This window comes from Schistocerca gregaria, chromosome 1 (assembly GCF_023897955.1).
Source record: "Schistocerca gregaria isolate iqSchGreg1 chromosome 1, iqSchGreg1.2, whole genome shotgun sequence".
In the NCBI taxonomy this organism is placed as follows: domain Eukaryota; kingdom Metazoa; phylum Arthropoda; class Insecta; order Orthoptera; family Acrididae; genus Schistocerca; species Schistocerca gregaria.
The window spans coordinates 922,269,412-922,284,691 of NC_064920.1; the positions used below are offsets into that span (position 1 = coordinate 922,269,412).

The window sequence follows — 15,280 nt, forward strand, 5'->3', positions numbered from 1 at the left end:
ATAAAATGGGCATAACGATCCGCCAAAGAGACAAGGAAAGCACGAAAGAGGCCTGAACTACAAAATGAGGCGAGGAACGTAGAACGACAAAGAGTACACGGGTTTTTAAAACCTCGAAGTTGAGGTTTTCAGTTCGTAAATTTAAAAAATTGTTTCCAATTTTAGTTTTTGTGTAATGCATGGCCCACCTTATAATTTTAAGAGGATATTTTAGCAATCCAAAAATATACCAAAATTTTGGCTGATGATTGAAAATGCTTTTAGTTATAATATTTTACTGGATGTAAAATGCTACAAAAAGTGGTCAAGAAACTCAATTTACTATTAAACAGTTTCCACAAGAAGTGAGTTGATGATCCTACTGAATACTCCGCCGATGTGTTGCAAAAATAAAATCCAATTTGAATAAATGCCAGGTGTTTATTACTTCTTGCGTTATCAAGAAAACTATGAAAATCAACATTGTGGCAGTTTCAGTTTTAATTGTTAATTAAGATTTTTGCAAACTAGATTTTTATTCAAGTGACTGAATTTCACGTTGGCTGTATGCATTTTTCTTCGCACAATTGAATAACAAAACTTACAATGTATCCTTACTTTACTGAGTTGTTACTGTTTCTACTCCTTAGCTTCTTCGTTCTTTTTAGTGCTAGTAAATCTGATACCCATATTTGTTATGTTGCGAACTGCGAAGAGATACAGGCTATCAAACGAAGGAATTCTGCAGAATTCTCGAACACATTCTACCTTAGAATGTAATTCTAATAATTAAGACGAATCACTCTATAATGGATGACATCGCTCTTGCTCAAAGTTGATTGCGTTGCAGTGCTGAGGAAGTTCTACCATAGTCTAAGACAGAACGGATCAAAATCTTATACAGGGTCAAGAGCATAATCGGTTCCGCTTCCCACAATACTGGGGCAGTCGTACGCAAAATATTCCCAATGTCATCCACCTTGTCGATGAGGCACGCAACTTTTCACGTCCTTGTGATTCTGTTGTTGAAGTAGACACCAAGTAATTTAGCATGTGCCTGAACAGGAAATGTGTATGGGCCAACATGAAGTATACACAGTATGAATACTACACAATAACATTACTATCATGGAACATTAATACTATGTGTTCATATTATTAATATGTCCTCTAAGAACTGACGGAATACTCCATAATTATTGTCGAATGTTATACATTTCACTGAGAGAGAAAAGGTTCTATCTAATAATAATTAGGAATTTAGAGAAAATCGCTCGTGCGAACCTATGTTGCCATTGCACTATGCTCTGCAAACCACGAAAGAAGGAAACAGGCAGATTCAATATTCCTAGATTTCTGGAACTCGTTTGAGACAGTGCCCTACTGCAACACCTACATCCATCTCCGGAAGCGCTGCGGAGACAAGATAAGAGGAACTGCGACTCGTACGGAAGCATATAGACAGTCGTTTCGTCCCCAATCCATTTGCGACCGGAACAGGAAAGGGAACTAGTATTAGTACAAAGTACCTTCCACCAAGCAACATATCGTGGTTTGCGGTGTATGTATATAGGTTTAGATGCAAATATAGACGTGGTTAAACCGTATCGTAGATCGGCAGTGAAACCTGTCGCCGCAAGATCGATGAATATCGACCTGGCAATCGGCGGTGCGACAACGGCTGCAAACTCGTCTATCCAGATCTGCAAACGTTTGGGAGATACCGGCTTCCTTTTAAGCTAGCTAACCATCGGCCAGATACGTCCACCTGCGTGCACAGATAGTTTATGGCAAAACTTCCTCCAGTGGACTTTCTAGCGGGCCCTGAGAAAAGCGCTTAGTGGACGCATCCATCGGTTTGTAGGTAACGTACTTCTTTCACATGATATGCCGTTTAAGATGGCTACCAGAGAGTCTAAGTTGCGCCACACAATGTGAACGATATAGTTCCCAACAGCGAACTGAGTATCGCCTGAAGCCGGTCAACATCCTATTCTGTGGTAAAGAATTGGATGATGCTACATTGATACAATTTCTGAACATAATGTACCTTGCTAGCGGGGAAGCCACGTGGGGAATAAAGATAGTTGGGCATCCGTTAGTGCACCTTTCCGTGACCATTTTTCCTGCTTAACGTTTCATTTACGACATGGCCTATAGGTAGTAACATGCGTTGCAGTGCATGTCGACGTAAGAGGAGTGAATTGGTTAGACCCAACAGGATAGAGGCGAGTAGCGCATGTAAAAAGCGAAGAAAGCGGAACACACAGTCAAATGAACAGAGTCAAATCGATGGCTGAGGGTATCTGTCCAGCTAACCGAAGTAACGTAGGGGATCTATCATTGAGGAGGATAACACTGAACTCGTCGAGACTCTCGAGTACCCCTTAACACAACACCATAGTCTGTTGTGAGCATTAAAATCCCCACTGCCGAACCAGTGCGTACCACTCTTCAAAGGGAATATACGGTCTTCGCCGGCTGTAAAGAATGGTTAGGCAACTGGTTGTAGTAGAGAACCTGGCCGCAATCGTGTAAAAGCTGTCGATTGTCTCGTGGGGTACCTTTACTGAGGAGTGATGCAGTCCGTTATTAACGAAGAGGGCGACACCACCTCGACCATCTTCGATGCCCAGATGTAGAGTAAGGAACACATTGAAGTATAAAATATTGGCATGACCACAGGGAATATGAAATGTTGATGGATGCGACGTTTCTTCAGCTAACTGGATGATAGAATGAAAAAGATAATTCTTTTATGCGTTGACATTTCTCCTGGCAGAGAGAAGAAGGAAAGTCTTTTCTGCTTCCCACGATGAACTAATTGAAAGTTAGACAATTTACACGAGTTACATATGTGGCTACAGACTAAACGGGATCTTAACTGAACAGTGGATGTCTTATATGTAATGGTGGTTGTGGTGGTGGTGGTAGTGATAATATCGATGATGATGATGATGATGTTGACGACAAAGATGACGATGATGATAAAGACACCTCATAATCCTGTAGTGAATCTGTTGGGCGCGTAGGGGCTGAGCTGAGAAACAGAAACGATTGATATTATGTCGAAGAGATAGCGCAGTTCCCGGGATCGCGTGGCGAATGACAACAGCCTCGATGGAGTGTGGGTAAATTAATCTAGCTTGGTTACTATACTGGAACATTTTACTTTACATTATTTCTGTATACTTTCAGAAACAAGTGAAAAAGACAGGTTTAAATTCTATCCATATTACTAAATATTTACTCTGGTTCATGGGTCTTTGTACATATTCGCAGTTGGTGGTTGCAAATGTAACGCCTTCCAGGAGAAACAAAAATTTTATTTTCACTGTTTCGTATACAGTACTACGAAAAAATATAGTATACCGCTTTAGAGTTTTCCAATTAACTTATCAGATCAATAGCACATGTGGTTCTGAGATGCCAGGTATCGACGCATGCTGAAAGATCCGTATTAGTACGCGATGTGCCTCCACAGGCTGCAATGTAGGTACTGACTCTAGCATTCGGTCGATCGTAAAGATTGCTAGTACTGTCATTTGACACGTTATGGACCTGTTCATGTAGTTCTGTACGAGTTGTTGGCTGGCGGGTCGGACGAGGCACTTCTCGTCCCATCACATTCCGTATGTGCTCTGTTGAAGGCAAGTCCGCAGATCGTGCTGGCCCAAGAGCTTGGTGTGTGTTTTCCTAACATGTTGAGTTTCACGGGCAGTTTTTGGGTGACCTTTATCCTATCACTAGATCGGCAAAAGGACGGATCCAACGATATTCGTCACACAATGACATCTGGCTAGCGTTCACTCCAGAAAGACCTAAAATAAACGAGAGTTGTAGCTTACCGCGCCCCAGACTGGAAGGCCTGGTTTGTAGCCAGTGTGTTTTGGACGAACGAACTCTTCGAGACAGTGCTCAGCAGGTCCACATCGTCGGCACAAACGACCATCTCTTGTGTGCAGGATCAAACTGCTTTCATCACTGAAGACCACGGAGAGCCATTCCATGTTCCAAGTGATCCTCTGTCGACATCAGTCGAGCTGTGCATGTAGAAGCTTGCTGTGAGTAGAAGAGGAGCTAGAGGTGTGCGTGCCTGTAGTCCCACTGCTAATAACGGGTTCGCAACTGACATGCATGCATGCATTGCATGTATAATATATTCATCCAGTATTCCAGAATGAGAGAACTTACTTGCTTGCAACAGATTTGAAACACAATTTAAAACCTTTATTAAATCTTTCTCGCTGGTACATCCCACAAGATAATGAAAGAAAAAAATACGCTTACTTCATTTTTGCTGTCCAGATGCCCTCGGTGGTCATTTCTGGAAACCCAGAATATACTCTGTAGGAATATACATGGATTCCGGAAACAGCGATCGTGTGAGACCCAACTCGCTTTATTTGTTAATGAGACCCAGAAAATATTAGATACACTCTCCCAGGTAGATGCCACTTTCCTTGACTTCCGGAAGGCGTTCCATACAGTTCCGCACTGTCGCCTGATAAACAAAGTAAGAGTCTACGGAATATCAGACCACCTGTGTGGCTGGATTGAAGAGTTTTTAGCAAACAGAACACAGCATGCTGTTCTCAATGGACAGACGTCTACAGACGTTAAAGTAATCTCTGGCGTGCCACAGGGGAGCGTTATGGGACCATTGCTTTTCACAATATATATAAATGATCTAGTAGATAGTGTCAGAAGTTCCATGCAGATTTTTGCGGATAATGCTGTAGTATACAGAGAAGTTGCAGCATTAGAAAATTGCAGGGAAATGCAGGAATATCAGCATCGGATAGGCACTTGGTGCAGGAAGTTGTAACCGACCCTTAACATAGACAAATGTAATGTATTGCGAATACACAGAAAGAAGGTTCCTTTATTTTATGATTATTTGATAGCAGAGAAACACTGGTAGCAGTTACTTCTGTAAAATATCTGGGAGTATTCGTACGGAACGATTTGAAGTGGAATGATCATGTGAAATTAATTGTTGGTAAGGCGGGTGCCAGGTTGAGATTCATTGGGAGAGTCGTTAGAAAATGTAGTCCATCAACAAAGGAGGTACCTTACAAAACACTCGTTCGACCTATACTTGAGTATTGCTCATCAGTGTGGGATCCGTACCAGGTCGGGTTGACTGAGGGGATAGAGAAGATCCAAAGAAGAGCGGCGTGTTTCGTCACAGGGCTATTTGGTAAGCGTGATAGCGTTACGGAGATGTATAGCAAACTCCAGCGGCAGACTCTGCAAGAGAGGCGCTCTGCATCGCGGTGTAGCTTGCTCGCCAGGTTTCGAGAGGGTGCGTTTCTGGATGAGGTATCGAATATATTGCTTCCGCCTACTTATACCTCCCGAGGGGATCACGAATGTAAAATTAGAGAGATTCGAGTGCGCACGGAGGCTTTTCGGCAGCCGTTCTTCCCGCGAAACATACGCGACTGGACCCGGAAAGGGAGGTAATGATAGTGGCACCTAAAGTGCCCTCCTCCACACACCGTTGGGTGGCTCGCGGAGTATAAATGTAGATGTAGTTGTAGATGTACCTGTACTGTGTTATCTGAACGATCTGCCACTGCTGCAGTTACAATACAATTAGCCCGCAGGGCGTCTATGCTGAATGGATGTCCAGAACTTCGTCTACATATGCGAGATTTGTAACGTGACCACTGATATGACCATTGTTGCACAACTGACGCAGCACATCCAACTTGTGTGGCATTTCTCCAAAAGGACGTGTGGCATTTCTCCAAAAGGACCATCTTTGTATACGGAAGGCCACTATTTGGCCCCTTTCAAATTCGCTCAGTTGGCTCTGCGAAGCACGAGTGTGTCTCCGTGACGCACGTTTGCACCAGATTGATCCTTCTCGCTGTGAATATTTGCTACTAAAGGGTAGACACAGACGGCGCTCTGCTAGATATGCTACTACGCTATCTGTTGCCGGAGTACGTTGAAACCATTATCAGCATATCTACTATCTCGCAGGTGGCCTGTGCCGTCAAAGGATCAAATTCGACGTTGTCTTTCCGGTTGTACTAATTTTATTCCGGTAGTGTATGCGTATGTCTTCAGGCAGCGTAACTGACCGCATACAAATATCCAGAATGTATTCACTCATAAAGGAAATTTATTCTTGACTGCGAATATGTGAGTCACCAGCTGTACAAGTCACTGGCGTCATATGAAAACTTCTGCCGGACTGGGCATCAACCCGAATTTTCCGTTTAAGCGAGTGGTTGTCTTAACCACTTCGGCTATCAGAGGCTCCATATGTCACCGTGTGTCCAAGTCCAGTACTCCGACAGGCGCTGTGATTCCAGCACAGAATGAGACTTACTTATTACTCTCGCAGCCTTTGTCTAGGTATGTAAAGACTGTTTCAAGTGAATTCGCAGTTACGAATGAGGACTACCGTCAGATAGAGAATGGAATGACGACAATGAAAACTTGTGGCCGATTGGGATTCGAACCCGGAATTCTCCTTACCGCGCGCAGTCGCCTTACCATTTGGATATCCGTGCACGATTCACGGCCAGACCCAAACATCCAGATGTCGTCAACCACACGTCTAACACCTGTACTAGTACATCCATTGTGTATATACCCGTCCAGGTCAGACGTTGTATTTGAAAGTCGCTTGCCCGGTTTTGTCAGATAAATACGATATTGCAGTGCCTATGTTATTTTGATTACGATGCATATCCCGGTCCGGCACAAATTTTCCGTGCTACAGCTGATGGTAGTCCTTATTCGCAACTACGAATTCATTTGATGTGTTTCGTAACGGCTGTGGTCGCAACAGTGCCTCTTGCTCTGTACATGTGCGCATGTCCAAATTAACTTTGCATCATAATCAGATTAACATATCGTAAATAATGTTTGCTGTATCCAAGTTTATCGCTCTATAAATTTAATATCCTTAGGACATATATGCATGCACTGCAAATAGTTTATATTCGTCCAGTATTTGAGAATGAGAGAACTTGGTCACTAGCATCAAATTTTAGAAACATTTTAAAAACTTTAGGAAACGTTTTCTGGCTGATACCCCCTCCCAGGTAATTAAAGAAAAGCAGCTCGTCGCTTACTTCAGTTTCGCTCCTCAGCATCAGCCATGACGTTTTAATTGATTTTTTTCTTCACTACTTCCTCTATTCGCTGCACATTTTACAACAGAATTCTTACATATTACTGAATATGGCTGCTAAATTATAACATTGTACGACACTAATTCAGGAGATATGATCTTGTAAACATTGAGATGCATTAAAAACTAGCTTTTGAGTGAAACGTGGTGCCAATTACGCAGACTACACTCATCCAGTGTTCGAGGAAGACAGCACTTAGCATCTGAGAACAAATTTTACTTTCAAATTATCTCTAACCTTTTCCTCGGTCACATCCTCAACATAAAATATTTAATGCGTTATCTGATTTGTAACGGAATAAGGCGATTGAAGCAGTGTTTGATAAACAAGTCGGTCACTTGATGCCAGTAAGGGTGGAGGCTTACGGATTCCTAGATTCCACTCTAAATGGAGATATGAATAATCGACAGTTAATTATGTATGCAGAGAACATAAATAATAATAATTATCACTTTGGCAGCTGTTTCTGCATCAGGAACACGGTCTTACATGACGGATGCCTAGGCACAACATCACTGTGCAATGAAAGAAAGAATATCAAAATTTAACCCTATATAGACAATTGTATCCCATAGGAGACGATGAAATAGCGCAGTGGGACAATGAAACGCCTAGCCCTTTTCTGCATGTAAGTTCATATAACACACTCCAGCGATTGACGCATAGCGGAGAGTTAGTCGTACCAATATTTGTACTGAATCTCTTTCCAGTTGCATTCACATGTGCTATGAGGAGCGAGTTGAGATCACCGCAGTCTCATCACTGCATACTTCAATGAGCTCCTAGAAAGACTTATGTAAATCTCTCAAACTCATTTGTATTCCATTTAACTGTAAGCGTATGTCGTTCCTGAACGTAGCAGATAAGCAGGTCATATATACTTTATACATCTGTTCAGTTCCACCGATCTGATAACGACCCCAGACAGACAGCACGAAGAGTTCGCTCTAGCTTATGTTGAAAATACCTCTTCAGATCTTAGTCAATGAATGGGTCTAAGGCGTTTGCCTTAAATACTGGGTAAAGTCAACATATACGTCTGTCGTAGCCAAGACTCAATCCCCCAATTAGCCTAAAGAAACACAGGAAATACTGGAATATTTAATTGGGATGAGCCTTGTTTCCCTAAGGCAATCACTGAATCACACTGCTGAATTATGTATTCATTTCAGAAATTTTCTTTCTTCGTGTCCCTTTTTCTGCACCTTGTACACGAGAAAATACGTCATGAATGGCTCTTTATATTCCCTTTTATGAACAAAATAACGATACGAAACTGCACTGATGGAAAAACAATCACAACACCAATAAATAATTAATGTGGAGTATTGAAATTTTCTTGAGTACATTTTTCTAGGTAAAAAATTTAAGTGATGAAAATTGTAAGATCACAGATTAATGTAAGCGCGTGAAAAGCCACTGAAAATGTGAAATTCTGGGATATTAATAAGCTGTGTAGCGGCCCGAATGTTGCATCCAAACAGAGGAACCTGCATGCATTGTTTTGTAGAGGTGCTGGATATCAGTTTGTGTGATGGCGTTCCATGCCTGTTGCAGTTCATCGGCCTATAAAGGGACGTCTAATGTTATTTGTGGATGACACTCAAGTTGTCGCCCAATTATATCCCATATGTGCACTGTTGTAGTCTGATCTGGTGATCCAGCAGACCAAGGCAACATGACAGCTTTTGTATCCCACCTGGAAGGGGCACTTGGGTCTGCTCCTGCAATCTGACAAAGAGGCCGAATGAAAGGAAGCGAGTAGGAGCTGGTGAGGTAAAGCACGTCGGTACTGCATGTAAAGTAATAATGGTTTTACAATAGTATAAACATATGCAAACATATTGCAAAACCTTAGGCGATGAGCACGTAGTTGTGCAGCCAAAGTCCAGGTAAGACAGTCTCAGTAGCAAGTTAAGCTAAAGCGATGGTTCTCGGCCGTCTTCTCTTCATGAACTGCGCGAAAGTAGGGCGGTGTTCTCGGCCGTCTTCTCTTCATGAACTGGGCGAAAGTAGAGCAGTGCTCGTAGAGGTACACAGCGTCGGCTAGAGGGCGCTCTCGTCGGCGAAGATCTTCCTCTCTCGTAGTGACAACCTATGCTGTGGCATCGGAACTATCGATACCACAACAAAACTCTGTAGAGCATGTTGGCTTACAAAATCGGTATGTGGTAGAGTGTTATCCTGTTGGAAAACCCACTGGAATGCTGTTTGTGAATGGAAGTGCAGCAGATCGAAACACTAGAGTGACGTACAGTTTTGCAGCCAGGCTGCGTGGGATAAATACGAGAGTGCTCCTGCTGACATACGAAGTCGCACTACAGGCCATTTCTCCTGGTGTAGGTTGAGTGTGTCTAGAACCAGACGGGTAGGCTGCTGTCCCTCAGCTGGTCTCCTCCTAACAAACACACAGCCATCACTGCCACCGAGGCAGAACCGGCTTTCATCAAAATACAGAACATACCTCCACCACACCCTCCAGTGAGCTCTCGCTTGACATCATTGAAATCGTAAATGGTAACAGGTTAGGGTCAGTTGAACACACACTACAGGGCGCCTGGCTCGGAGCCGAATTGTAAGAGTTCGTTGTGTCACTGTGGTACCAACTGCTGCTCAAACTGTTGCTGCAGATGCAGTTCGATTTGCCAGTGACTACGCCGAACACACTGGTGTTCCTTGTTGGTAGTGTCACTTGGCCATCCGGAGCCCGGTCTTCTTGCGGCCACATTTTCTCGTGACCACCGCTGACACCAGTCATGTACAGTGGCTCTATTCCTGCGACGTTTTTCTGCAGTATCACAAAACGAACATCCAGCTTCTCGTATCCCTATTACACTACCTCGTTCACACTCAGTAAGGGGATGCTAACCACGTCTTCGTTGCCTTAAAGACATTCTTGAGTAGCATTGCACCTTACGCCTCATGAAGTCACAGACTGTTGTTATGACCACAAAAAAGAAATATATTAGTAGTGAGCAGTTTCTTGTCCTTTAACTGCTGCATCTGCTGATTTGTATTTGCAATCGAAAATGCCAGTGCTTCAGACACTAAAGCAGCATGCTAAGCAAGATCTAAGGCTCTTTTTCTTTCAGGGCAGATCTCACTTGCATTTTCCTGTGAAAAATGTGTGCTGTCGGGAGTTTTAGGTGTCGAGCTCGCAAGCAGATTAATTTTCAATGAACATTGTTGGTAATATCAAAGAGTTATTTTATTCTGAATAGGGCGGTAATTTACTTTTGTTGCTGTTCTAAGTCAAACATTGTACCTCACATCAAGCAACATTTATAATGTACTTCAGTACCGAGTTACACTCGTATAGTTCTCAATGATAATACAATTAGTTTCTTTTGGTATTTAATTGCATTAATTTTATTTATATCAAATTAAATATTATTATATAATATTAAATATAATCATATAAAGATATTAATATAATAATTAAATATTATTATATAATATTATAAAACCACTAAAATGTGTATTTAAAGCAAGCTTGATTCGCATCCTCATAGTGGCCATACTAGCAACACTCTTAATCGACTGAAACGAAACTGAATAGATGTCATCTTTCAGATGTAGAAACACGCCTGCCAACTTTCCTTTATGTCGCACTATTCGTTCTTGATGTTGCGATTCTTTTTTTACTTTTTAATTTTTTTCAGCTTAGTTCTTTTCCTGAAGTTTGTCTGTTGTCCTCCATCGGAAAGTGGATTTCGATATTTGAGAAGCTATAGTTCCAACCAATTGTCATGCAGGAATGGAAACAAATTTCTTCTGCAATGAAATATCACTGTTTGGAATCAATTAGCACATATGTATTTTTTTTTCAAAATAACGTTTTGTTACACTAGGAACAGAAATAATATAATTCTCACATCCAAAACAGTAAACATGGTAACCATATTATAAAGAAGCTGACATTTTATTTATGGATATCACCCCATCCTTGTCAGTGACTACTGCTGACTGAGTGACCTGACCTCCTCCTCGGCTTCTTCATGTCTGCCTTGGACTCATGCCACAAGACCATCCACTGGAATTGCAATAGATAGTATCGTCAGCTACCGAAAATGCAACGTCTTCCCTCCTCTAATTCTGTGTTCGGTCTCGTTCTTCAAGTAACGCATAACCGTGATGAGCACTCTTCAACTTTTCATGGTTATTGGGCGTTCTGTCAGGACCGAGCAGGTCCCGGGGTGGCGTTTGGTAGGTCGGTCCTTGGGTTCCGTCCAATGTGATTAATGACTGGATCCAGCTGCGTACCGCCTTGGAAGCGATAGCGGTTTGAGTGCAAACGACTCTGGCAATTTCTACCTCCCTCTTGGTAGACCACTTGCTTACGTTGCACTGTCTACCTTAATCCAGCAACTCCCACTCCTATTTCTCCTCCTTGGCCTTCAATGCCCACCATACACTTTGGGGGAGTGTCACTTCAACGAGTAGGGGTATCCTAATTGATCAACTTATCACAGACATCAATTTGTGTCTCCTCAATGATGGTTCTCCTACTCACTTCAGTGCCGCTCATGAAACATTCTCTGCTATCGTTCTCATGGCCTCCTCCTTTGCCCTAATAGCTTCCCTACAAACCTCATCCCTGATGACATATATGACAGTAACCACTTTCCGGTGATTTTATCGGCCCCTGCTGCCACCAGGCAGACTGGATCCCACGATGGACATTCTGAAAGGTCAATTGGCCGTTATATACTTTGAAACCCCTGCCCCAAATTCCACTGATGTAGTTATGCAAGGCATCTCTGCCACTATTCTTCATGCTGCTGGCACTGCTGTCCCCCTATCCAGAGGTCCCCCTTGACCGATGGCGCTGTTGAATGTTCTGCTGAGGGATGTTGTATCGAATTCTGTCCGACTGGCGCGTTAGATCGCCAAAATCCCGAGATATCAGGAGCCGTCTACCCATAATGCTCCTAACGTTCTCATCGGGGAACAGATCCGGCGACTTTGCTTGAGGAGGTTGTGTTTGGCAAGCACGAAGTTGAACAGCAGACACTCTTGCCTTGTGCGGGCAGCCGTTACTCTGAACGCAAGCCTAGGATAGCTTGCCATGAATGAGAGAAAAGCAACAGGCCATAGCGTTGTGCTATAAGAGTGCCGCTGACAGTCAAAGGGGTGCTAATACAAAATGAAATGCCACCACGGACTATCACTCCTGGTTGTCGGGCAGTATGGCTGGTGACAGTTATGTTGGTATTCCACCGCTGTCCATGCATTCTCCAGACACATATTTGTCCTGGAATCTCATTAAATAGAATTGTCAGTAGTGATGAGTCCTGCATTGAATTAAGTCCTGATCACCAGCTAACACGGCCTAGAGACGCCCGGACAGTGGTAAGATGCCAACATGTCGAGCACCATCAAGAAGATCTCTCCGTTATTCTTTTTTTCTAGTCGTCAATGTTCCGATCTCAGAGTAGCACTTGCAACCTACGTCCTTAATTATCTGCTCGATGTATTTCAATCTCTGCGTCCTTCTACACTTTTTGCCCTCTACAACTCCCTTTAGTCCCTGATGTCTTAACAAATGTACTATCATCCTCTCCCTTCTCCTTGTCAGTGATTTCCACATATTCCCTTCCTCTCCGACTGTGCATAGTACATCTGCATTCCTTACGTTATTGGTAGACCCAAGTTTCAACATTCGTCTGTAGCACCACATCACAAATGCGTCTATTTTTTTCTGTTCCGAGTTTCCTGCAGTCCATGTTTCAATGCCATACAGTGAGTGCTATGTGTGTTCAAATGTGTGTGAAATCTTATGGGACTTAACTGCTATGGTCATCAGTCCCTAAGCTTACACACTACTTAATCTAAATTATCGTAAGGACAAACACACACACCGATGCCCGAGGTAGGACTCGAACCTCCGCCGGGACCAGTCCCACAGTCCATGACTGCAGCGCCTGAGACCGCGCGGCTAATCCAGCGCGGCATACAGTGCTATGCTCCGACTTATAGTCTCAGAAACTTCTTCCTCAAATTAATGCTAATGTTTGATACTGGTAGACGTCTCGTGGCCACGAATGCCCTTTTGGCTGGTACAAGCCTTCTATTGTTGTTCTCCTTGCTCTGTCCGTCATTGGTTATTCTGCTGCCTAGGTAGTAGAATTCCTTAACATCTCTATTTCGTGGCCATCAGTTCTGAAGTTAAGTTTCTCGCTGTTCTGATTTCTACTGCTTCTCATTACTTTCGTCTTTCATCGAGTTACTCTCTGTCCATGTTCTTTATTCATTAGACTGTCGATTCCATTCAGCAGCTCATGTAATTCTTCTTCACTTTCACTCAGAGAATCGTATCATTGATGCCCTCCCAACTGGAATTCAGTTCCGCCCCTGACGCTTTCTTTTATTTCCATCATCTCTCCATACAAATTCTAAAACAGAAGTTTTAAACCTCAGTCTAGATATAGTGTCGGTCTGTGGGGTCGAGAAATGATGATGACACTTTTCCAACTAAAATCCACATGTCCTGCGGGTACACTTGTGTGTCTGTAATGCAGTGGTTTCCACTACCTTCTGCATCATCTTACCGTTGGCCGCTGCTGATGCTTGCGTCTTTTAGGCGCCGTTTCCCACCCCAAGAGCGAGATGGAGCTCTGGACCTGTGTCCTCCCCTTCACCCTCTTTGAGGAGGCAGTTGTCAGAATGAGAGTGACTGCATTATGTTGGAAGTCTTTGGCCGCCTCTGCTGGCGATTTTCATCCAGAATTTAGGCAGCGACGAGTTTCTAATCCGGGATCCAGGATGTTTTGATTACTATTCTAAGATGGACTGCTAGAGCTGGAAGATGCGTAACAACATTCGTACCGATTCTCCAGACATCACCCTCTGCGCCCTAGCAACCTCTGATGCTGAGATTTCCTAGATTCGGTGTCCCTGGAGCTGGTATTCTTCTGTGAATCCTCACGACCTATGTCACGACTTATGTTACGACAGACTTTGACTTCGTCGACTTCATTCTAGAGGGGGAGCAAACATTTTAGTTGTCTCAGCCGTGTAATCGATTGCTGATAATGTCGCATGGAGGTCGGTCACCACAAATATGTGGCACATCCAAGGAGCCTTACAAGCGGCGCAAATCCGTACTTGGCTCATGTCACACCTGCCAGAGTTGCCAGGAGCCACGCCGCAATGCAAGGAGTGACAGTTCTGAGTGTGAGACGGCAAGTTGGGTATTTAGTAAAGGCTCATTTGAAAGTGTTGTGTTAACAGTCAAGACAGGAAAAATATTAGCTGCTAACGACTCACCATGTACGTCAGGAGGTCGACAGAAATTGTGTGTCCGGGAGGTGCAGAGATCAACCTTCTATGGGATATATGTAATATACTTCACAAAATGGACATCGTCGACGGTTAAGAAATGTCTAGAAAAAAAATCATTAACTTGCGCAATGAACACCGAATGAAAAATGGTGCGTCACAATGATCACGAAGTTTCGTATCAAGATCGAAGGCGAACTCCTTGGGAGTTATAAAGCGCACAGGACATTCACCTAGGTATTCACTCTTAAAGCGTATGGAACCATATTGGTGTAACTGGGTGATGAAACTAATTGAATGTGATGGCATGCAACCGAATGTTTAAATGTGTGTGAGATCTTATGGGACTTAAATGCTAAGGTCATCATTCCCTAAGCTTACACACTACTTAACCTAAATTACCCAAAGGACATACACACAAACCCATGAACGAGGGAGCATTCGAACCTCCACCAGGACAAACCACACAGTCCATGCAACCGAATGCGAAAGAGTCTGTCGTGGAGCTTACTGTGAAACTGGCTGTCCTTTAAGGCGTAGCTGTACGTAGTGCGATCACATCTTTTACATGCACCGAAAAACATACACCCAGAGGATGATTTTGTCCAGTAGTTACACGTGGTGTGACTGCAATGTCACACACTATTCATGAGGGATAATTTCCTGTAAGTGAGTATGATTATTGTACGCAGACCAGGTATCAAACAAAAGCAGTTAAGTCCCATAGGATTTCACACACATTTGAACATTGTTGAGATCAAAAGCATGTATTAAATAATGAAGCATCCCTACAGTTAAATTTGGAAATGTGGTAGTAACTTTTGCCCTCATTTAGTTTCAGAGTAGTTAGCATTCATCGTTAA

The 15,280-nt window shown here is 43.1% G+C and overlaps 1 protein-coding gene across 1 annotated transcript in view; it reads left to right on the forward strand.

The window, feature by feature from the left end:
• Window positions 1–15,280, forward strand: part of LOC126275201 (neural cell adhesion molecule 2-like) — a 1,450,213-nt gene that overhangs the window by 440,427 nt on the left and 994,506 nt on the right. The window lies entirely within an intron of this gene.